At 38.3% G+C, this 23490-nt stretch overlaps 1 protein-coding gene across 2 annotated transcripts in view; it reads right to left on the bottom strand.

Moving 5' to 3' along the window:
* Positions 1 to 23490, bottom strand: part of LOC124607074 (oocyte zinc finger protein XlCOF26-like) — a 299664-nt gene that overhangs the window by 118758 nt on the left and 157416 nt on the right. The window contains exon 3 of one of the 2 annotated variants that reach the window (XR_006978768.1): positions 12317 to 12442. The exons of the other annotated variant lie outside the window; for it this stretch is intronic. The gene's annotated coding sequence lies outside the window, so the exon portion shown is untranslated. Of the gene's footprint in view, positions 1 to 12316; positions 12443 to 23490 lie in introns of those variants that run through there. 2 annotated transcript variants of the gene reach the window in all.

The following is a 23490-nucleotide window of genomic DNA, read 5'->3' as shown; positions in this document are numbered from 1 at the left end:
TAACAATGGTGATGTGTCTTGAAATCGACTCTTTGAGACAATGAAAGTGATCTGTGATTGTTTAATGTCCACCACATAGATAAGGAAATTAATCAGAGCAGGATCCAAGACGCACAATGTTGATAGGATTCCAGATGGTGTAGTGCAATATATCACTTTGATGAAGTGATGTGCTGCACAAACAGTTTTCAAACTGTTTTGTAATGAATTTAATATTCAGCTGCTTGGATATATATTTTATTTATACACATGTATCATGAAATGGATGGATGCAGTATATTTGCAAACTGGGACTATGATGATCATTGTACCACAGTCATAATACCTGCTGGTCAGGTGATTTATTCCATGTTGTTGAGTCCTGCCTTGGAGATATGTTATGAGCTATAGACGAAGAGTAAGAGAGATTATGTTCTACGTTCACTCGATTGGAATCTGTTAAATAAGACAGACCATTTGCGGAGCATCATTTCCAATGTAATGGCGATGCTCTAAATGTAAAAAAACAACTTTATAATTAAAACTGTCACTGAGCACAAGAGTATACTGTACAATATCTTGAAACACAGATGATGTGACTTACCGAACGAAAGTGCTGGCAGGTCGATAGACACACAAACAAACACAAACATACACACGAAATTCAAGCTTTCGCAACAAACTGTTGCCTCATCAGGAAAGAGGGAAGGAGAGGGAAAGACGAAAGGATGTGGGTTTTAAGGGAGAGGGTAAGGAGTCATTCCAATCCCGGGAGCGGAAAGACTTACCTTAGGGGGAAAAAAGGACAGGTATACACTCGCACACACACACATATCCATCCGCACATAAACAGACACGAGCAGACATTTGTAAAGGCAAAGAGAGGGGGGGGGGGGGGGGGGGGGGGGAGATGCAAGTGGTTTTGGAACCAGAGTTTGAGGGTGTACTAAAGTGGCGTAGCTAGCCTTGTTACAATATTAAGCTGAGATTAATTAAACATGCCTGTGAAGGGTTACTGGTCCCCCATCATGTGCCTCTCCAGGTGGCGGTTAGGAGAACACTCACCAGGCTCGGGGCGTACCGAACCCAGTAGCTGCTGCCTTGCAGAGAGGGAAAACCCTCAAAGGCTAAGGGAGAGAACCCTGACAGAAACCTCCTGTGACCTTGATTGCAATGTGACATGAATACGGCTCTGGAATGTGAGAACAGTGTGGCAAACAGGTAAACAAATGGAAGTGGTACAGTACAAGAAATGGAAAGATACAGATTGGAAATTTCAGAATTTAGTGAAACAAGAATAACTGGATTTGGAGAAAGAAGAATAAAGGAAGGACATATCCTCCTCTATTTTGGAAGAAAGCATGAAACCCATAGTGAAAGAGTGATGTTAATACTAGACCGGAGAGCAAACCAGTCTTTGATAGAGTGCCACCCAATTACAGAGAGAATCATAGCTGCTTGCTTTGCAATGAGTATAAGACCAGATACCATGTCACACAACAACAGAAGTGTCAGAAGATGAAGCAAAAGACAAGTTTTATAGCAAACTGCAAGAAACACTGCAAAAGTATGAAAAAAGAGATATTCCCCTGCTGATGGGTGACTTTGATGCAAAAATTGGGAATGACAGCCAAGAGATGGAGCAGATTCCTGGGTGACATTGTCTCATAGATTTGTGCAGTATGTTTAAAATGATCATTGGAGATTCTATTTACACCCATAAATGGTGTCACAAAGTGTCATGGGTTTCATCAGATGGCAGTCCAACAAATAATGGAACAACTCTGGGCCTGGACATCAATTCAGAGTTACTTAAAATAACTCTATTATAGCAGAAATTTTACATCCATTCCTGACAGCCATATGGATGAATGAAAAAGTACCAAATGATTGGAACCGAGGTATGCTCATCAAGCTCCCCAAGAAAGGAGACTTATCAGTTTGTGGTAATTGAAGAGGCATCGCCCTATGGTCAATCCCAACCAAGATCCTCTTGTGATAATCCTATATAGGATAAAAGCATATGTAGACAAGAAAATAAGAAGAGATCAAGTGGGATACAGGAAAGGTTGTTCTTGTATTACCAGACAAATACCTTCAGAACAATAGTTTCATTCATATGAATATCACTCACTGCTTTACATGGCGTTTGTAGACTTTGTAAAGGTGTAGAATAAAAATATGGAGCTCACTGCAAACTTTTGGAGTTTTCAAGAAAATAATTGCTCTTGTCAAGTGCGTGAATGAAAACTACATGTACCAAGTTCAACATCAAGGTCTGCTTTCACATTCAATAGCAGTGAAAACAGGAATTAAAAAAGGCTGCATGCTCTCACCATTACTATTTAACATAGTACTGAATCTGGTAATGGCACAAGCAATGGATAAGGTGAAAGGAATAAAATGGAGCAATGGAACACATGTAGAACACTTAGATTTTACAGATGTCATTTGCTTTCTGTCCCACAGCCACAACAACATGGAAGAGAAATTAGAAGATCTGAAATCTGTGACGAAGAAAGTCAGTTTGAAAATTAATGCCCAAAAAACAAAAGACATGCAGGAAAATGATAACAACATCGCAGAGCTTAAACTTGGAAGCCAGATAACTGAAAAGGTGGATAAGTTTTGCTGCCTTGGAAACATGATTACACCATATGGTGGTGCAACAGAGAACATCAATAGCCACATCAACAAAGCCAAAGGCGCTTTTACAACTGTTCTCTATCTGGGAATTGAAGGAAATAATTATTGAGGACCAAATTGTGGATATTTGATAGTAATATAAAATCTGTGCTTCTATGTGGATATGGGACATGGAAAGTCACAAAACAGCTGATCCATCAGCTGCAGACATTCAACAACAGATGTCTGAGGAACGTCCTGGGGATACGGTGGCCAAATGTTATCTCTAACAAAACACCCTCGAAAAGAACCAACCAGAAGCCAATTGAGCTGCAAATAAGAAGTAGGAAGTGGAGATGGTTAGGACATACACTTAGGAGATGAAATGAACATATTGGGAAGGAAACAATTTTATTGGATCCCACAGGAATGACAGAGACAAGGCAGGGCCAAAATGACATGGAGATGACCAGTTGGAGCAGAAGGTCAACAGCAAGGAATAGGACGGGTAGAAGTGAAAATACTAGCAGAAGACAGAACAATATGACAATCCTTTGTTGCAGCCCTATGCTCCACATGAGTCAAAAGGAATCAATAAAAAAAAAATTAAACATGTTCTACTGTAGACTCTGTATGCCTGTGGCAACAAGAAAAATGGGTGTGGAAGTCCTGGGATAGTACAGATCATTTAGTGAGCAACTGACTAATGTTATAAAAGAGTTAACTGCCACTCTCAGGCAAACAAACACAACACTAGAGCATGGTTTCCTGATTTGTGTTCCACAAAACACTGATGTTCTGCACAACAATGGCATTCTGTGGGAAGTGAGTAAGTGCTCTGTGAAAAGCTATTAACAATGTGGTATTTTTTCTGACATTTTTGAGGATACTAATTACGTTTAAAATTTTTATTATGGTTTCTGTGTTACTGATTAGGATTTAAAATTGAAGTAATAACTTCATAAAACAAATTTTTCTCACTTTTTAAAATCTTATTAATCTTCAAAATAAACAATATGTTCCATCAAAGCACCAGGATTCTCCATCAGAAGAAAAGTCTGGGAACCCTTCCACTAGAGCAGGGCTTCCCAACCTTTTCAGCAGGTGGAGCCCTTCTTCAGTCGAAAATCCATGGCGGACCGCTAGTCAGTCAAGAGCACAGTAACTTTAAATTTCAGAATGAAACCCATGGGAACTGAAAGCTTCTTAATGCAAGTTCCATGTTTCCAATGACTCCCCCCCCCCACCCAAAGTATCAATAGTCTTTGGTTTAGAGATGAATGACAACAACTTGAAGATCAAAAATCGACTTATGAAATAGGTAGTGCACTGACAAAGCAAATTTAACATTTAATGATGCCTGGGGCCGCATACGTGCCAGCGAGTGCTGTGACTGGTCGACAAAGCTCGCTCCGCGCATGCGTAAAGGGTTTCAGTGCGTCTACCACCGTGAGCTGGCGCACAAATGACCCCCGTATTGTTGCGAAACAGTTGATCAGAGAAGCCGCATTCTCCGGCACTAAACTGTGTACGCGTTCTCACTTAGGAACCGCAAAGGCTGCTTGGGAATACGACCTGAAGTAAAAGTACACATGTTTTTCACATGAAAAAAAAAAGTGATGAATTTGTTTTTCACATTTTTATTCAATAGTTTTACTCATTATTTTACACGATTTGGTGAAGGGTGGCTGCAGACCCCCTAGAAAGAGCCAGCGGACCCCTAAGGGGTCCGCAGACCACACGTTGGGAAGCCCTGCACTAGAGAATACTACAACAGAATTAAGAAATGAAATAAAAAAATGACAGACATGATGTCAGAGAAATCCAAAACCAAATTTTAAAAAATGAAATAAAAATGACAAAAACCACATTAGAACAGTGTATCAATGAGTCATGTATGGAAAAGCAAGAAATAAAAGATAGTATACTGCAATTGCAAATTCATTTTCCACCTTACCAGAATAGCTAACTTCGAAAATATTGAAACAGCATGATTTAATTTGAAATGAAGTGAATCAGCAATTTAGAGAAGTGAACAAGGACTTCAAATAATTAAAAGAACTAACTGAGCAGGAATTTAACACAATATACAATCAATTCTCAGGCATATAAGTAAAGTTTAGAATGCTGGAGCAAAAGAAAGATTTGGATGTAGCCACTATTTCACCCACTTCACTTGTTAGTTTGGAGGTACGAGAAAAGAAGTAATCGTCAGTAGATACACCTCAATCTAAAGCTGAAACAGGCAGAACAGACAGATAACTACAGAAAATTTGGGATGAATTAACTAAGACTAAGGAAGCAATCTCTGAGGAGGTACAAAAGCCAAGCATGGATACCATAGCACAGACAGGTAGCTAGAGGAAGGAACAGGAGGAGGTTATTGGTGCCCTGATGATGGAAGTTTCTGAAGTAACAAAATTTTAATGAAGTACATTTTAAGCAAACATTTACTTTTTCATGGGAGTGTACTAAAGTGCGTGATACTCGGAAATCTAACTTTGAAAGATACTTAAACTGCATTGCGCCTGCTGGCAAAAGCCTTGAGCACAGTTTGTGTCAGGGGAGTTGGTATATGAGTGGATGTACCAAAACATATTGTGGATTTTATTTTTATTGTTGGAAGTATTTGAAAAGAGATATGTATTTGAGTGGAGCATTATTCTATGAAAGTGTTTTACACAAAGTGTTATGAAATTTATTATCTGTGGAAGAAGTAAGGTTTATTAGTAGTGTATGCTGCATAATTTCAAGTATGCTATTTTATGTAGATGCTTGGTGCCAAACAGCAAGAAGTCTATTGTCCACTGAAAGAGTCAGAAGTCTAGATTTAAGTAAGGACCCCACAGGGCATGTCTTATGTGGTATGCATCCAGAAAACCAATATTTTTATTTTGATGTCCTGAAGCATATGTTCGATGGGTCCAACTGCTGTATCAAAATGTCTCCAGCAATGTCTGATGCGCAGTGGGAACATCAAACCTTTTTTACTATCAATGTCAGAGTACATCAAGGTTCAGTACTTATCCGATTCTGCATACTGTTGCCATGCAGCTAACAGCAGTGATCTCCCTCCTTTCCTTTCCTTTCCTTTCTCCCCCTCTCTACCTTCAATTTATGTATAAGGTTCACCACTGTCACCTCTACTGTTAATCTACTGTATGGAAACTGTGACATACGAGCTACTGTCACCCCATCCTTGATCACTCCTATATGCTGACAATGTTTTACGCGCAAGTGAACACCATGAAGACCTCCAGGAAAAGGCACAGCAATGGAATCAATGATTTGGTAAATTTAGCATCCAAATGAATATCAAGAAGACAAGATACATGGAGTGTGGTATACAAGCTGATGGGACCATCAAAGTCAGTGAAGAAGACCTGAAGAAAGTGGAGCAATTCAAATATCTTGGCTCACTCATATACTGTGATGGTAAAAGTCTACTGGATGTCTGTGCCCATGTTAACACAGCCTGTATGAAAGGAGGCCAGGTGACCAGTGTCCTGAGTGATTGACGTATGCCTTTATATCTTAAGTCATAGGTTTACAGGACTGTATATACCCATTTGCACTTTATGGGTCGCAGTGTTGGCCAATGACAGTGGAGCATGAGCAGGCTTCCATGCGATGGAAATGCATATGCTCTGATGGTCCCTTGGGCTTACCCGATTTGACCATGCAACAAACACAGACATTTGATGATGACTTGGAGTTGCACCCATCTCACACAATCTACGGGAAAGCAGGTTAAGATCATACAGACATGTCATGTACAATAAAGCAGACTCGGTGGCAAGAACAGCTATGCACCTTGATGTAAATGGCCAACGACCTCGTGGCAGATGCAAGACACGATGAATGGACCATATAAAGAACCAAATGAAGGCAGATGTCTCAACAAGCAGGTTCTGCTAGCACGGGATAAATGCTATGAAAAAGAAGAAGAAGAAGAAGAAGAAGAAGAAGAAAAAGAAGAAATATATTTATTACAAATGAAATACAGCTGCAACATTGATTATGCGCCAAATATATACAAGATGAGGAGGAGGAGGAGAACATTAGTATTTTAACATCCCATTGACAACAAGGTCAGTAGAGATGGAGAAGGAAATCCCTTTTGAAGGAACCATCCCAGCAGTTGCCTTAAGCAATTTGGGGAATCATAGAAAACCTAAATCAGGATGATCAGATGTAGGTTTAAACCATCATCCTTCCGAATCAGAGTCAAGCGTGCTACCCACTGCACTACCCCACTCTGTGTGTGTACAAGCTGCTAATATTTTTAGTGAAAAGGTTAAAACTAGTTTTGAACTCTGAATGCTTACTGTTTGGTTAACATTTCATAGTAGTGATGACATCATTCACCTTCACATCTGTAGAGTAACATATCACTTTGCTGAAGTGACAGGTTACACAAGCAATTTTCAAATTGATGAATGATGATCACATAATTTTCATAATGAATTCAATAATCTACTGTTTGGATATATGTTTTATTTAGGCATATGTATCATGAAATGGTTGGACACAGTATATCTGTAAGCCAGGACAATGATAATTATTGTAACACATTTGCAGCACGTGTTGTTGGGGTGGTTTATTCTCTGTGATCGAGTCCTGCTTAGGAAATACAGTGCAAGCCATTGAGGAAGAGTGGTCATGACACTATTTGTGAAATCATAAGGACAAAAAAAACTTGTTATACATTTACTCAGTTGGAGTGTCCATCCCCGGTAGCTGAATGGTCAGCGTGATGGATTGTCAGTCCTCTGGGCACGGGTTCGATTCCCGGCTGGGTCGGGGAATTTTCTCCGCCCAGGGACTGGGTGTTGTGTTGTCCTCATCATTATCCTATCATCCTCATCGACTGCAGGTCGCCGAAGTGGCGTCAAATTGAAAGACCGGCACCTGGCGAAAGGCCTGCCCGACGGGGGGCCCTAGCCATACGATTAAATAAATAAATAAATCAGTTGGAGTCTGTTAAATAAGACAGACCATTTGTGGACTTAGCCTTTTCAACGTAATTGTGAAGTTCAGAATAATAGTCACTGTACATAAGAGTGCAATATATAATATGTTGATCATCAGAAGCATCATATTTATTTTGAGAATTAGATGTTGTATTTGTATTCTTAACTTCCAGTTTTAACTGCAGCACTTTGAGAATTGAAAGGTTGTTAAGTATGCTGAAATAGTAAGGAGAGCAAGATTGAATAATGGGAAGTCTTAACTCTCGATCAGACTTTACTTCGCCACCCAATATAATGGTACAGAAGCAGTGGAACATCGCAATGAGCTCAACAGCATTGAGGTGGGAAGACTCGATATGGGAGGGGGAGATAGGGCACAAAACCAGCTCATGTCTTGGACAGTTCCTCAAACCATTGTGACATTATTTGGGAGTTATGGGGTGAGGCACTGCCTATGGAATGATGTGGACAAACAAATAGATGCATGTGACCAATTAGTAGGTCTGTGTATCTTTTGCTGGTGAGAGACAATGGCAGATTTATCAATGGCTCCATTTCATCCCATATAAGCATTCTCCATGTGAAAATACCTTGATCACATACCTACTGTTATGCAGGATAAATTGTACCATATAAGTTTTGGTGTACTCTAGTAGTAGTAGTAGTAGTAGTAGTAGTAGTAGTAGTTTTATTCATTTTCCATCAGTGTATATCAAAATGCAGCACATCAGTACAGGTAACCATTTTCCATCCATCAAGCATCCAATGGCAGTGTTCCTGTATCCATGGTAATGTCTGTGCCCCATGACATGCAGGGAGCAGAGATACATGTGTGTGGTGGTGGCCTCCATACCATAAAGTCAGTAGTCTGTTAACCAGCACTGAACTGGCAAGTGATTCTTTAAAATGTGGCACATCTATTGGCTGTTACAGCCTGTGTAGTTGATAATGTTTGGGGAAAATGGATATTCTACTCAGCAGATTAACAGGGCACTATTAGTTAAAATGAAGAACCATTATGTGGATACAGAGGAAACCATATCAGCAAAATCTCTAGCTTTTTTCCCCTTTGTTGGCAATATTTTGTTGAAGGTAGCAAGAATCCTAGGTATATTTCTGATGAGAATGCTTTTCCATGCACCACCCAAGATTCCAGACCTTCTGGGATCAATGAAGGACAATTTGTTACAGCAGAATGCTGGACTTTATAAAATTCCTTGCCAGCTTGTTATGGCTTATACATGTCAGATCATGTGCACTGTAGAAGAACACTGACCTCACCTTTTTCAGTCAAGCAAGTCCATTATTGCTGAGCACTGTATCTCCATTGGGCATTCAATGGAGTATGATAAAACAAAACTTTTGGCCACAGTCACATTTTTTGGGCCTCCATTATTAAAGAATCTGCGGAAATATGGATGGGGAAAACATAACTAACTGTGATAGTGGCCACTAGGTGTATAATGTTTGAAACCGTTTTAACTCTGTATTTGCTCTAATTAAAGACAACAGAGTACATCCATGGCTGCAATGAGCAACAACTCTGAAGACAACTGAGTTCTGCAAATCCCAATGACAGGGCATTGTCCGCTGGGTAGCATGGTCAATCTGCCATCATGATCTTAATGCATGCATGTAATACTCACAGTCCATTAATAAACTGTGCAACTGTGGGAATGTCTTCATAAGTCTTTGATGCCTCTGACTATGACTGGCAAAGTGAACAGTTAAAATATTATGGAGTGCAGTTAATTAAGAGTTCTAGAATAGATAAAATCTGTAAGAGACCATTTGAAAGGCTGCAAACAAGATGGAGAAACCAGGTGAAGAATGGTGTGAACTGCAGAGAACTGCAATGGGAGGAAATGCTGAATGATACAGTGTGGGAGGAAAGAGAAGCTTGGAGGAGGTTCTGTGAATGACCTACATAATGTTTCAGAAAGAAGATGAAGAAATAGAAGAAAATCAGCTGCAAGTCTGAAATTTCTATAAACATTCATCTCACCAGAAACATTTTAAAATTCACAGTGACTACTGTTGGCAACACACTATATCTCATAGCAGAGAACTGTGGCAATTAGGTTGTCCCCCAAATTAAGGTAAACTTACTCACAGTGCATCCTCAACACACTGCCTTGTGTAAAGTTTAGCACCTGTATGACCTATGAAACAGAGTTTCTTATGAGCTGGACACTCATGATCTGCCCATGATAAATGCAGTGATGTTGCAAGTCATGTTCATGGTGCACAAGACTTTCATGACAATGGCCAGTATAAAGTTTGACACCATTCTAGTGATGTGACATGCTGAACTTTCACCTTGGTGGCAGGTGTGCTATCTACAAACAGGGTAGTTTTCTCTCATCTGATTGTTCATGAGTGTCAATTGCTTGAATCACAGGCTGAAAAAAGGCAAGGGCATATTACTTTCTTCTATAGTATCATTCCTTTAAAAAAAAAAAAAAAAAAAAAATGGCACTGTCGAGTTTAGCTCAACTTTCAAATTGACCACTGCTTTATATCAATCATATTTCACACAATGGATTTTCATTTCTGAAAAATTACTAATCTTGCTGGAGAATGAGAACATAAGCACGAATATGAACATAGAAGTATGCGGGTGGTGGAACAGTGTGTAATAGCAAGAGACAGTATACCATGTGATGCATTAGTCAACAGAATCATTCTGCCACATCTGTCCACAGTGTGGACTGCAAAATGCCTGTCAAGCATAAAACAATGATTTTGTGGCACCATATACAAGACAGCGACTGTTTTACCATTGCAGTGTTCATTATGGCTGGTATTAAGTAAACACAGAAGAGGGTATTATGTTAACAAGGAATAGCAACAGTATTCTATGTACATAAATGTTTTGATCAAGAACCAGTTGCAGAAACAATGGTTTTTTAACTTGTATACTTAGTTCCATTAATTCATTTTAGCTAAGGGTAATCAATTTTTATTTTAAATGTGCCTTCACGTAATACAAAATTATTCATATTAGAACAATGTTCAACAAATTTTCAAGAAATTTCACAGCTTATGATATTTCAGTACCATTTCTGGATTTTACACTCAAATTTCAGAAACTTTTAAAATTTGCGACAGTAAAGACTGCAAAATTACAGCTACATATGCTACAAGGTTGATACTATTGATAAATATTATTACCACAGAAATGGTAAAATGTCTTTAATAAACAAACATCTCAAATATGCAGTTCCATAGATGATTATTTCTGTAGGAAGTGTGTTATATACTATCCATCACCTTAAAATATACACAAAAAAAAAGAAATTATTTCAATAATGGAAATTGCAGAATGGAAGCAACAAAAAGGAATTACATACCTTGTGTATTTGGTACCTAATTTGCTCTGAAGAAACTTCTTTGTGTTAGGTTACGATCGTTGAAACGCTTGTGGAATATTTGTTTTGGGATATGTTGCTTATATTCTCAAGCAACATCTTTCCACCAGACTAAAAAATGTACTTTCTGTTCACTAGCAAATCGATCAGATGTCAGTAAGATTAGTCGCAGAATTTCATTTTCATAAAACAAAGTAAACCACAATACAATGGAGTACATTTGAGTATACTCTTTACTAATTGTTTGTACTTCTGGTGTACATTCACAACACGCAACACCTCAGTACAAAAAGAGGGGATTACTACCACAAAACAGAATTCATTTCCTTAGTGCTATGCTGTTTTGGATCTATTAATGACTTTCACGCTCCGGACAACAACTTTGTTACTGCATTGTATCTGATCAATCTACCTTTAATATTCTAAGTGAAATTATTATCAATCTTTTTAATGTTGTGCAATAAGATATCATCAATTAAAAATTCCACTGCCACTGAGAACATGTTTTTTTTTTTTTTTTTTTTTAAACATTATGTATAGAGTTCATCTTACAGTAACTTTTTGGACAGTCAACAGGGGCCTTCATTACCTGAGGCAAAACACTCTAAGTAAATTCTGAGTACTGGAATCAATTAATGATTTCATGCTTATTTCATGAACAGTCATCTTTTGCTCCCTTACCTAAAATGATTACATACCTCTCACATAAATGGTTCTGCTGAAATTTTTCTTTTTTTCTCTAACTGTCTGAGTACGTGCTTCTCATATTGTTCAAGAAAAATCTATGTTTTTATTCCATTATCTAACATGTCATGAAAATGTGGCTAAGCTTGGAAAAATCTTCTTGGGATTCTTACAAAAAAATTCTGCAATCACATAACTACAACAATTTTTCTCCCTAGCTATGTGTCATCAATTACTTTTTTTTGGAAAAAGATAAACTAGGACACTAAGTGAGAACAGTTTATATTGCCAAAACAAACAAACATGTTGAGGAGCATGTTTCATCCTCCTATGACCTTAATTGTGACTTGAATTTGAGAATCTTAAGCACTAGAACTTTTCACAAAAATTTGAAATCATTATATTTAAAACATAAATGAAGCAAATGCTTTTAGAATAACTCCATGTCACTACTAGTCACTTGGTACTGATTGTCTGGGTGTCTTCGTTTGATATGAGTGATCAAGCTGCTTTTCTGAGTAGTCCGGCTTGGACAATACGGACACTGGAACTGAGGCTCCTTACCACATTCAATTCTTTGATGCACTACAAGATTTTGGTACCAGCGATAGACTTTTCCACAACCTCTACAAGGATATATCCCTTTTCCTTTTGGATTGCTATTTTGGTGAAGAAGTTCTGCTGCTTCAAAGCTCAGATCTTTCAACAAAACTGATCGTTTCCGTCTTCCACTGATGTCTACAAAAGCAGATGACCATCTTCCTGGATGAGTACGTAAACTCCTGTCATTCAGATGTGCGTGTGTAGAACCTATAAATATTTGAAGAAGAAACACAATATTAGAATTAATATAACATTTATGAGGGTAATGAGAGAAAACAATTAGTGATGGAAAATACCCCTTGTATTTTTAAATGAAAATGAGAAATGAGAGGTTCTTTAAAATAGTGTTAACATCAAAGTCTTACAAATTAGAATTCTACAAGATGTTGATGACATAGATCTGCTTGTGGTACTGTGTTTAAATATTACTGCAATGTGCCACAATAATAGTAGACTACCGGAATGGCTGGCATAAATTCGTCATACTGATAATGTCATGCAGAGCCTCAGATACGTTGAGAGGTGAATTTATATCAATGACCGTTAATCTAAATGACCCAGTGAATGCAGTTCCTGAACAGCAAATATGTCTTAATATTCTGGTCTCATATCTTAATTTTTAACTGTTACTTTGGTATGAAGTATCTGACAATACCAAGCATTATTTGTAAAGCTCATGGCAATACTGAGACTATTGACCCTCTAATCTTCCCAGTAGCAATATACACGCTAACACATTAAGAGACAATCAAAATAAATCCCTTTGTAAAATCAACCTGTTTACTTCATGAGTGTTTGAATTTAAATAAATTAACATAGTGCATTCATTCATCAAAATGGAGGAACGGAATTTTATCAGATACAATATTTTGTCACATCACTTTATCAGTGTATCTACTGTACATATTATTTCATAATTACTGATTTAAAATAAATAACGATATAAAAATTCCAAGTTTTTACATTGGGCATAATTTACACACTTGACTGCATCTATTGTTCACTGATTATGATCACGTGCACAATACACTACGCAGGAGACATATCAAGACTGCAACAACTGTCTCCACTACAAGTAGCCTGATGTTTAGATATAGCACAAACTAGAGCGCAGATGCTGATTAACCATGGCACAGCTGAAGAAAGTTACTGTCTATGCTCGTATTACATAACAGCATCTCTTGATGGGCAAATCATGTGAATTTGTGGAATTAAAATGATGTGAATTAGGAAACTAAGGCAAAACCTAGCAGGTATTCCTAGCCTCCATTTAGCCATCCAAATTTTCACAGTTGTATCACCTTTTTTGTTATTGTAAAATAATTTCAGACCAAAATAACAAAGCTAGTCACACACTGGCCACTAAAATCTCCAGATGGCATATCTTCACTACTCAAACCAACAGACTGCAAATTGTCCAAATGAAGCAAAGTTAAGAGTAGTGTTAGCTCTGAAAAAAGAATCTTAGCATGTTACTGCCCTTTTCTATGTGACTATCACATTTCAAGCATTTCTTCTATTTAGTGAGTGATAATCTTTCAGTGCTAATTGGATGTGTGGCTGACTACAAATCTAAAAATCCAGGATTTGATCCTCGGTCAGTCCAAGGCTTTTTTTTTTTTTTTTTTTTTTTTTTTTTTTTGTCACTTATCATTTCTGTCACATCTGGCACGGGCTCATCAATGTGAAAATGCCAAGTTGCATTGCAATTCAGAGTCCATATTAAACTATAGGCCTTCTATAACTGACTGGTTGAGTCAATTCAAAACTACGAGCAATGTATCGGCATACCACCTACAAAAGAAATATGCTTAGTAAAGCACCATAGTGCTCAAACCAATCTTTGGTTGAGGAGATGTTTTCTACTCTATTCTCATATTATTAATTATTTTCCTTCAATTTGCAGCTGGACTTGAATATCTTGCCAACAGTGAAGTCAATAAAGACTGTGCACCAGAAGACAAGGCATCATCTTGGCAATTGCATCAAGAAGCTCATGCAAAACATGGAAAACTTACAACAGTGTGCTCAGTCTAGGATTTCAGTGCCGCTCCTTCCACATGAGAGATCAGCACTGTAAGTATAACACCAGCTCACTCAATTGATTTGACAGAAAATATGAAATTCTTTGTTGTAAGCTCTCTCGGGTCACGCTGTGCATATTCTTTTGTGATGAGAAGACATTGCTTTCTCTCGTTGGGTAAATTTACAAGGGACACTACTGTAGCTCACAATGATAAGCAGTATGATACTTTCAACATATGCCAGGCATGTAAATGAAACAATAGAAGCAATATGTGTCATCTCACAATAATTATCTGCAACCTACCCTATGAGGGACTCACTGTTGCAGTCACTCTTGTAGGAGTCTCACTAATCTGTTAAGCTTTGCACTATTGACCTCACACACCACAGTAAAGCTGCAGATGTTTTACACATGTGTCTCCACAGCATGGTAAAACAATAAAAAAGTAATTCTGTAATATTAAATCTGAAACATACATCGTGACCAGCGGGTGACACAAGCGAATCCATGGGTTGGAACATTGCACATATGCACAGCAAAGGTTATATTCAATATTTCTGATCAGGCAAAACCTCTCAGAGGGTTTCCATTCACAGTGGCAGTCACTGCAATGCACATAACAGACTTAAATGAAAGACTGCATCCCAAAAATGATTCTGACAAATGATAACTCTCATAAAGTGTTCACTACATAATCTAAAGTGTACTCACACAACCCAAGCAGAATTTTGCAGTCACTATCTATCATAAAAAATAAAATAGTATCTGTAGCTATAATGTGGGAAGTTCAGAGACTGAACTCAGATATTATGTGGCACTCCATGTCGGGTGCCTTGATGGAAATGGTCGTTGCACATGTTTCAGTCCACCAGAACATAATGTGCAAACAAAACTGACAGAAGGCAATTACCAAAACGTAGCTGACTGATGTATAGTAAGGAGCTCGAAATACCACTACCTTTCACTCTACCACTTTTTTCTTAGCCTAAACAAACACTCCCACATACACAATGAACAAGATATCCTCGCACACCCATCCATGATGCCATGGCGACACCATCAGTTTAAGGGATGAGATGAACTGGTGGGAAGATAATGAACAATACTGCTACAAAATATAACAGATGACTGCAAAATATGTAAGGTAATGTGGCTTCCTGATGGTTGAAAACTTTTTGGTGAGTGCACAATGTCTCATTAATGAGTTGTATATGAAGTATAAAATTTAATCAAATAGGAAGTTGCACAAATTGACTGAAAAAATAAATCTATTCAGACACTATTTTGCTACTATTAGAGAATTTCCTGGATATACGTAATAAAAATACTAACACGAGTATTCATGAAACCCTACAGGATGTCGTGTTATAATTTAAGATAATAGTCTCCCAGTTTTGGTAGTATAAAAACTTTTACAATTATTTCAGAATTTATCTACAGTATTACCCAACAGAGACAGGAAATAAGCAACATATGATGATAATATTATTTCCCTAACAACATACTGGGTAACAGCTTGAAGGGAAAAACATGATGGAGCCAACTTCTATCTCTCTTCTTCCTGTGGGGGGGGGGGGGGGGGGGGGGGCTATGATGAAATGTGTTACCTAACAAATAGAACTTCCTTCTGTCATTATGTAACTGTGTAAAGTGGAGATGTACAGAAGAACATAACAAAGTTTCTTTTTATTATTCCATTTGTTGTAACAGGATAGTAAAAATAAACTTTGATAAACAAATGAGGAAACAAACAGAAATCAGGTTTTAACAAAGTGATATCAATATTGATGAAATAGTACATGATGTACTAACAAGCCAATCAAACAGGAAGCAACATGTTATTCTGATCTATAGCTGGCATGTAAAGTGCTTTAGTATCAATCCCAAGGAATGAAAGAATTAGGAAGACCACATCATTGATGGACTGAAGAGTATTCTGCAGTTGCAGAGCAGGAAATATCCAAAACTGTAAATGGATGGTGATGATGATGATGATTATTGCAGAAATAATGGCAAAGTCACTGGACATCTCTTAAAAACGAGATGGCTTTGTAAATTATAGGAGGCAAAATTCCAACAAATAAGTGGCATGGAACAATCCCAGGAACTTCAGTGGCTTGAAGTACAGAGCAGAAATGCATATCTTTCTTCCACTATGCTGGTAATGAAAGTTGGCTTTGATAATATTAGGAAGCACAGTGCGAAAATTACTCAGTTAGCCAAACTGAAAGAAACTAAAGACTGTTAGGTCTCTTGAAAACTTAATGCTGAATTCTTTTTTTATTGCCACAGTTATATGCATCAAGTTACTGCAGAAACAAGAGTTACTGGAGCATATTACATAGCAGTTTGGTAGATCACAACTTCACACATTGTATGAACATGTTCAATTGACCACTGGTTCAGAGTAACAGAAAACAAGAAAGACATTATTTGAGAAATTGACAGCGATCTGCATCATGCAAATTACAAAGAGGATATCAAGATGGCAATCAGTGCAACAATGAAGGTGTTACATTTGTCAATAATGTTGTCTCAGTGAGTGCAGAATCACACTGTTGCAAAACCTGCAACCTCCATGGCAAAAACAACTCAAGCATCAGCACTAATCACTCCCACAGCAGAAAAACAGCATCTGCGACAACCTCACCAGGATCAGTACCAATTTCACCAACAGCAATTGCAATCACTTCAGCATCAGTACCAACCACCTCAGCAGCAGAATGAAATTCAACATGCCAAGCTAGAAGAAACATGAGGTAACCAAGTCATCTGAAAGATTATTTATTGCCAAAGTATCAGTTACAAAGTCACAAGAAGGAAAGACCTAAGGAATATGGAAGCTGCACAACTGAAAGACCGGGAATTCTGATATCTACAAACAAAACAGAAAATGATATAGAACTTAGAAAATAAATTGAAACTAATTTTGATTTCTGAAAATTTCATCAAAATGTTCAGTATACTTCCAAAAGAACAGTGGAGATAGAAGTTTTCCTTGTTTTGAAGTGCTAAATATTTTCATACTGACTGAGCATGGACTGGCTGAAAATTAATAAAAATGTAAAATTTACAGGATTATAAGAAGTGCTATATTTTTGTGGAACTGAACATAAAAGTTGTGGGATAGCATCATATGAGGACAGCAGTATAAGTGAATGTGTTTTAAGACTAATTACAAATGCTAGAGAATTTTGTTTTGAAGCAGCAGCAATTCCAACAAATTTTCATGAGGACAGATGTCTAGTGGTAGATATAGGGTAAGGTGGGGTAAATCCAACCGGATGGGTAAACCCGACTGCCCTCTATTTGTGAGAAATGGCAAAGCCGGAGCGATTTCGCATTAGTGTTACCATACAGAGCATTCAAAATAACAAAAATGTCGCCTTGACAGCTTTGCCGCATTTGACATTTAGACACTCAAAAGACAACAAGTGTGTTTTTCATTATTTCAATTTAATTTTTGTGCAAATTCCATCACTAGATTTACGTTATTAAATAAAACAATTGCAAAACAAACGGTAAGTGATTTTGTAGTGCATTTAGCGACCTATTCAGTGTATGTACTGTTTTGTATGGAAATTTCGTGTAAATTGTTTCTATGTGTGTTAAATGAAAAATGGCATGGTGGGGTAAATCCGACCGATAAATGGAGGGGTAAATCCGACTGCATATTTTTTATCGTTTATGTGTATGGAATTACTTATTTATGGAAACAACGTGGATTTTTGTTTATTTTTAGGAAAATGGTACGAAATTACAAACGAAAAATGAAAAAAATGCAATCAAAATGATATTCACCGAGCAGTTGCTGCAATGCAAATGGGAATGTCTTTACCAGCTGTCACTTGTGATTTTAACATTCTGGGATCGACATTTCTGTTGCACTGCTGTGCAATGAAATCATCTTTTTTCAATTAAAATTTACATTCATTTAACTTTCAGTACATTTAGTACTCTAAACATTGTTATTTTTTGAATACATTTTGTTCATTTATGTAAAAAACATAATTGCTTATAATTATTTCCCAAAAAAACCATTCATTTAGAACTATTTCTGTGCAAAATCAGCCAAATAAATAGAGGGTCAGATTTACCCCCACCATTTTTGCAAATTTCAAAAATGGACATTACTTAAAATGCGGATATCTCAAAAATTATTGATGGTATAACGAAAATATTTTGCAAACAGTTGCTCCTTTATATTACCTATAATTTAACATATATAACGTCAAGATCTGACCTTGGGTAAGCGCTTTACAGCCACTAGAAATTACTTGGTCAGATTTACCCCACCTTACCCTACATCAGTCTCCAAGATCTAGGATAAAAAAACTTCCTAAATGAACTTCAGGCACTAGCTGAGAAAGCGTTTAAAGAATTCCCATACTTAATATCAACTGTGACTTAAATGTAACTACACTGAAGCAGAGCAACAGTACTAAATCTTTCCAATGTGATGTACACACGTATCATATGAAGTTGCATGTAAATAACCCAACACAGAGTTCTGAATTATCAGCCACAATACTAGATCATGTTTTTACAAACATATATTAAAATAAACTCAAAGTACACACAATTAACCCACTCATTTCAGTTCACAAAGGTCAGTAATTAAGCTACAGAATACGAAAATCAAAACTGGAAATCTAGTTGTAGAGTGAACACTTGCAAATGCTGGAAACGTCAATATACTGGAAATGGTACTCAGATCAGAAGATTGGAAGGCTTCATATAACAAAGATGTTGAAGAAAACTGGAAAGGCATAATTTCAACCTTAAGCCACCACACAAACACAGATTGTCCAAAGGTCTGCAGAAAGATAAATGTAACACACAGTAAGAAATTTATCACCAGACAAGTCATGAATGCCAGAGAAGATTTAAAATATTAATATGAAAGACAGGAAATGTAATAGTCAAGCAGACTATGAAATCTACAGTCATCAGAAGAAAGAATACAGCAGGTTGATGAGGCAACTAAAATCAAGATATTATAAACCTCAAATTGGGACCTCATCAAACAGTCTGGTCATTCACAATAACAAAGAGGAATGCATAAAATGAGAGATATGTATAAAATAAAAGAGTGCTTAAAGCACAAGGGAAAGAACAGACAGGCTAACATTAAGTGTGTTCCACTTCAAATCATTATTACAGTATGTAAACACAGTTCCAAACCTAATAAAGCAAAATGATGCAGTGGCTAGTAAGAGTATAGTTCCACCGGAAATAACAAAATGATTATTTGTTCTGCGAACAGATGATACCGAAGTTACAAACATAATCAGTTCAATGAAAAACAAAGATACAGTGGACACAGATGGAATATTTGCAAAAGTAATCACCACCGCTCACAGTACCAAGCAAAGCCTCTGACATTCCTGGTAAACTTGGTAACAGAGAATGTTCTGTTCCCAATATGTCTGAAAAAGAATGAAATAGTGCCAATTTATAAAGTTAGTGACAAGAGGGATCCTGAAAACTACAGACATATAACAATTACACTGACCATATCAAAAATTGTAGAAACAGCTATCACACAGAGCGTTATAAAATTCAGAGAACAACAAAATATTCTGGATGAAGCACAGAATGGATTAAGGAAAGGAAAGTCCACAAAAGAAGCAGTGGCAAGCTTCATGACACAAAATTAGAATTATCCTGTATACACAGCAAAGAGAAGCCTGAAAATTAAAAAATTATACATACTACCTCTCCCTAGTCAGTATATATTTGAACTCTTATGTTCTATTGATCAAATCATCAATAGACTGTGGGAATCTGGACAGTCATCACTACAACACAAGATCAAAAAACTGTAAGACTACTTCCCCTTTCCCTCTCAGGAGACACTGCCTTAGAGACTCTGTGTGGGTGAGAGGTTTGCATGCTCCAGGGAAGCAGAGGGCCATGTCGGCTGTAGCATAGCTACCGGTAGGGCCTCCCAAGCCGGACAGGCCTCTCCAGACAAGCCAGACAAAGTGTGTCTCACAACACCCTTTCTTTCCTCTCAACCTATCCTGTTTCCCATCTCTTGTCTTTGGAGATACGGACTTCATTAGCAATGGCACGCCATCCCTATAGGAGAGGGACAACTCCAAATTGAAACCTGGAATCAGGACTTCCAGTAGGAGCAAGTACGGTCAATCAGGAAATGCACGGCAATTGCCTGCAGCCAACCTGACTCCATACGTTGCATATTTTTGCTCCTGTGGAACCAGTCAGCTAGGCCGAGAGGGTGGCACGAGTAGTGGGTAAGCTCGCCGTCACCTAAAATCTGCGCCCCATGTGCAGTAGCATCCATGGAGAGGACACTCCATCCATGTGAAAACAACACTGATAGCATCAGTTACCGGTCATAAGCTCACTCCAATGGGTGTAGGAGTGGGTGCCAGGGGCTGCTATTAACAGTGGGAGGGCCCATCGTAGGTCCACTGGCCAGTCACAGCCCAATTCAAGCTGGGCAGCCCCCAATCAGTTACGTACAGGCCCATCCTGGTGTCAATTGTTCCACTGGGTGTATGGAAGACTAGCACTGCTAGAAGTTGTCACCATAATATCGACACCCACTGCCACAAAAAATAAACATAAAATAAAAGTAAAGATATTTCATTACGCATCGGAACATGGAACATCCACACTATTCCGCTAGGCTTCCAAGACACCTGTGGAAGCTCACAAGAGTGACGCAAAATGTTTGCTATCAACTTAGAGCTAGTCAGACTCAATATCGCTATAAAAGCACTGCAAGAAACCAGGCTACCAGAAGAAGGCTCAATATGGGAAAAAAATTACATTTTTTTTCTGGAAGGGCAAAGATGTTACTAGCCCCACACTGTCCACAATGACTTGCTGCATTGTACCGAAAACCTGAATGAGATCTAAAAATGCATTATGACTCTGCGTTTCACAACATCATGCACTAGTAGCGACAAAAGTGCACTTTGTGACTAAAAAGTTTCATTCTGCCAGAACATCTTCCAAAACAAAAATTAATCTTTGCCAAACAAGAAACACTACTGCAGTAGAAGTATTTAGTGATGAGATATGAAAAGAGGTGGATCCCTGGGACCAAGCCGCTCCTATTTCTGAAGACTGGCAGAAGATAAAATCACTTCTTAGCATTACGGCTGGAAATGTGTTTGGTAATCTAGAAGCAAAATCTCAGGATTGGTTCATCGAGAAGGTAGATGTCCTGAAACCTCTCCTTGAAGTTAAGCATCTGGCATAGAAACCCATGCAATTCTACATGCAGGGAGCTAAGCAAAGCAAAGGCAGCTGTTGAACACACTGTCCGCAACTGCATCAACTCCTATTGGGTGTAACTTTGCCCTGGCCTACAGGAGTGTTTCAATGCTGGCAACATTGGTGGTGTGTACTCGGGCATCAAACGGGCCAATGGACCCATCCCAAAAAAAGAGTGTACCACTCAAGGAAATAGATGTAAAAAAATCATCTCAGATCGAAATTGTCACTTGCACTGTTGGGTAGAACATTACTCCAGCCTCTACTCACATCCCATTAACATTAATCGAACTGCAATGGATGAAATTCCTCAGATGACACCTTACCGTGACTTGGATGCAACACCTACTATGGAGGAGCATCAAAGAGCAACTGCACAGCTCAAATGTGTGAAGTACCCTGGGAAAGACAACATCTCCACAGAAATTGTAAAACTTCAGCCAGTTTTTCCACTGCTTTTCAACCTCTTGCTGAAATGTTGGCTGAGGATACTGTGCCGCAAGACATGCGCAATGCCACTATTGTTACTTTATACAAAGGTAAAGGTGATTGCAGCAATTGTAACTGTCACCATGGAATCTCACTTCTGAATATACCCGGAAAAACATTTGCCCATGTGGTGTTGGCTAGACTTCAGAAGCTTGCAAAGCACATACACCCTGAGGAACAATGTGGGTTTCATACTTTGGCAAATTCAGGAAATGTACCATGAGCAGAAAATGCCTCTGTTCATTGCCTTTATCAACCTAAATAAGGCTTTTGACACAGTCAGCAGAGAAGGACTGTATGCAGTACTTTTGAAGATAGGGTGTCTTCCAAAGCTCTTAAAGATGACCAAGGCTTTTCATGAAGATATGGAAGGTGCTGTGGTCTTCGACGGAATCACATCTGATGAGATTTCTGTGAAAAGAGGTGCTTGTCAAGGCTGCTTATTGGCTACCACTCTGTACAATATTTTTTTCTCAGCACTCCTCAAAGTTGCTTTTGGTGAAACTAACCGGAGCATTCATCTGTATACCTGAGCTGATGGAAAGTTCTACAACATTCCTCTAGTCAGATCCAAGCACTTCCGAGAAGATTTGCTTGTAAACAGCCTTTTATTTGCTGACAATGCTGCATTTGTAGTGCACACTCAAGATGATCTGCAAGTGCTTATGGATAAATTCTCTACTGCATGCAAGCTCTTCTCCATGTCTATAAACATATGGAAGATGGTTATCATGGCACAAGGATCCTCAGATCTGCCTGTCATCAAACTGGACAGCTCTTTGTTGAGGGTAGTCGATAAAATCTGGTATCTTGGTTCAATAATGTCAGAAGATCTCTCCCTGGATGATGAGATAAATGCAAGAATAGGAAAGGCTGCCAGCAGTTTTGAAAAGTTCCACACATGAGTATGGGACAACAAACATCTTACATTGTCGACAAAAATTCTTGTGTATCAATCATGTGTGCTGAGTAATCTCCTGTATGGAGCTGAGACTTGCACATCGTATGCCAAACAGGAACGAAAGCTCAACGCCTCTCACTTGCAGTGCTTATGAAGCATCTTGGGAGTATCATAGAAGGATCATGTGACAAATGAGACGGCACTGAAAACTGCAAAACAAGAGTATCACTGCTACGCTCAAGCAACATCACCTGCCATGGTCAGGACATCTGCATCGTATGGATCACTCCCATCTGCCCCAGCACACATTAGTCAGTGAAATAGCAGGAGCAAAGAGATCTCGTGGAAGACCTTCACTATGCTTTATGGATTGTGTCAAACATGATACGTGCGCATTTAATATTGATAGAGACAAGAGGGAGCAACTCACTGATGATTGCAGCAAATGGAGGAAACTGACTGCAGATGGAAGCAAGATGCACGACCAAGTGTGGCTTAACAACTTAGCTGCAAAACGATTGTGCAGACATGAGCTTATGACTAACCCTGCTGCTGGAGCGACTCATATATGCCTCGCTTGTGGGCGCC

This window comes from Schistocerca americana, chromosome 3 (assembly GCF_021461395.2).
Source record: "Schistocerca americana isolate TAMUIC-IGC-003095 chromosome 3, iqSchAmer2.1, whole genome shotgun sequence".
Classification (NCBI taxonomy): Eukaryota; Metazoa; Arthropoda; class Insecta; order Orthoptera; family Acrididae; genus Schistocerca; species Schistocerca americana.
The sequence above is the reverse complement of the archived record's forward strand: the minus strand, read 5'-3'. Positions and strand labels throughout refer to the sequence as shown.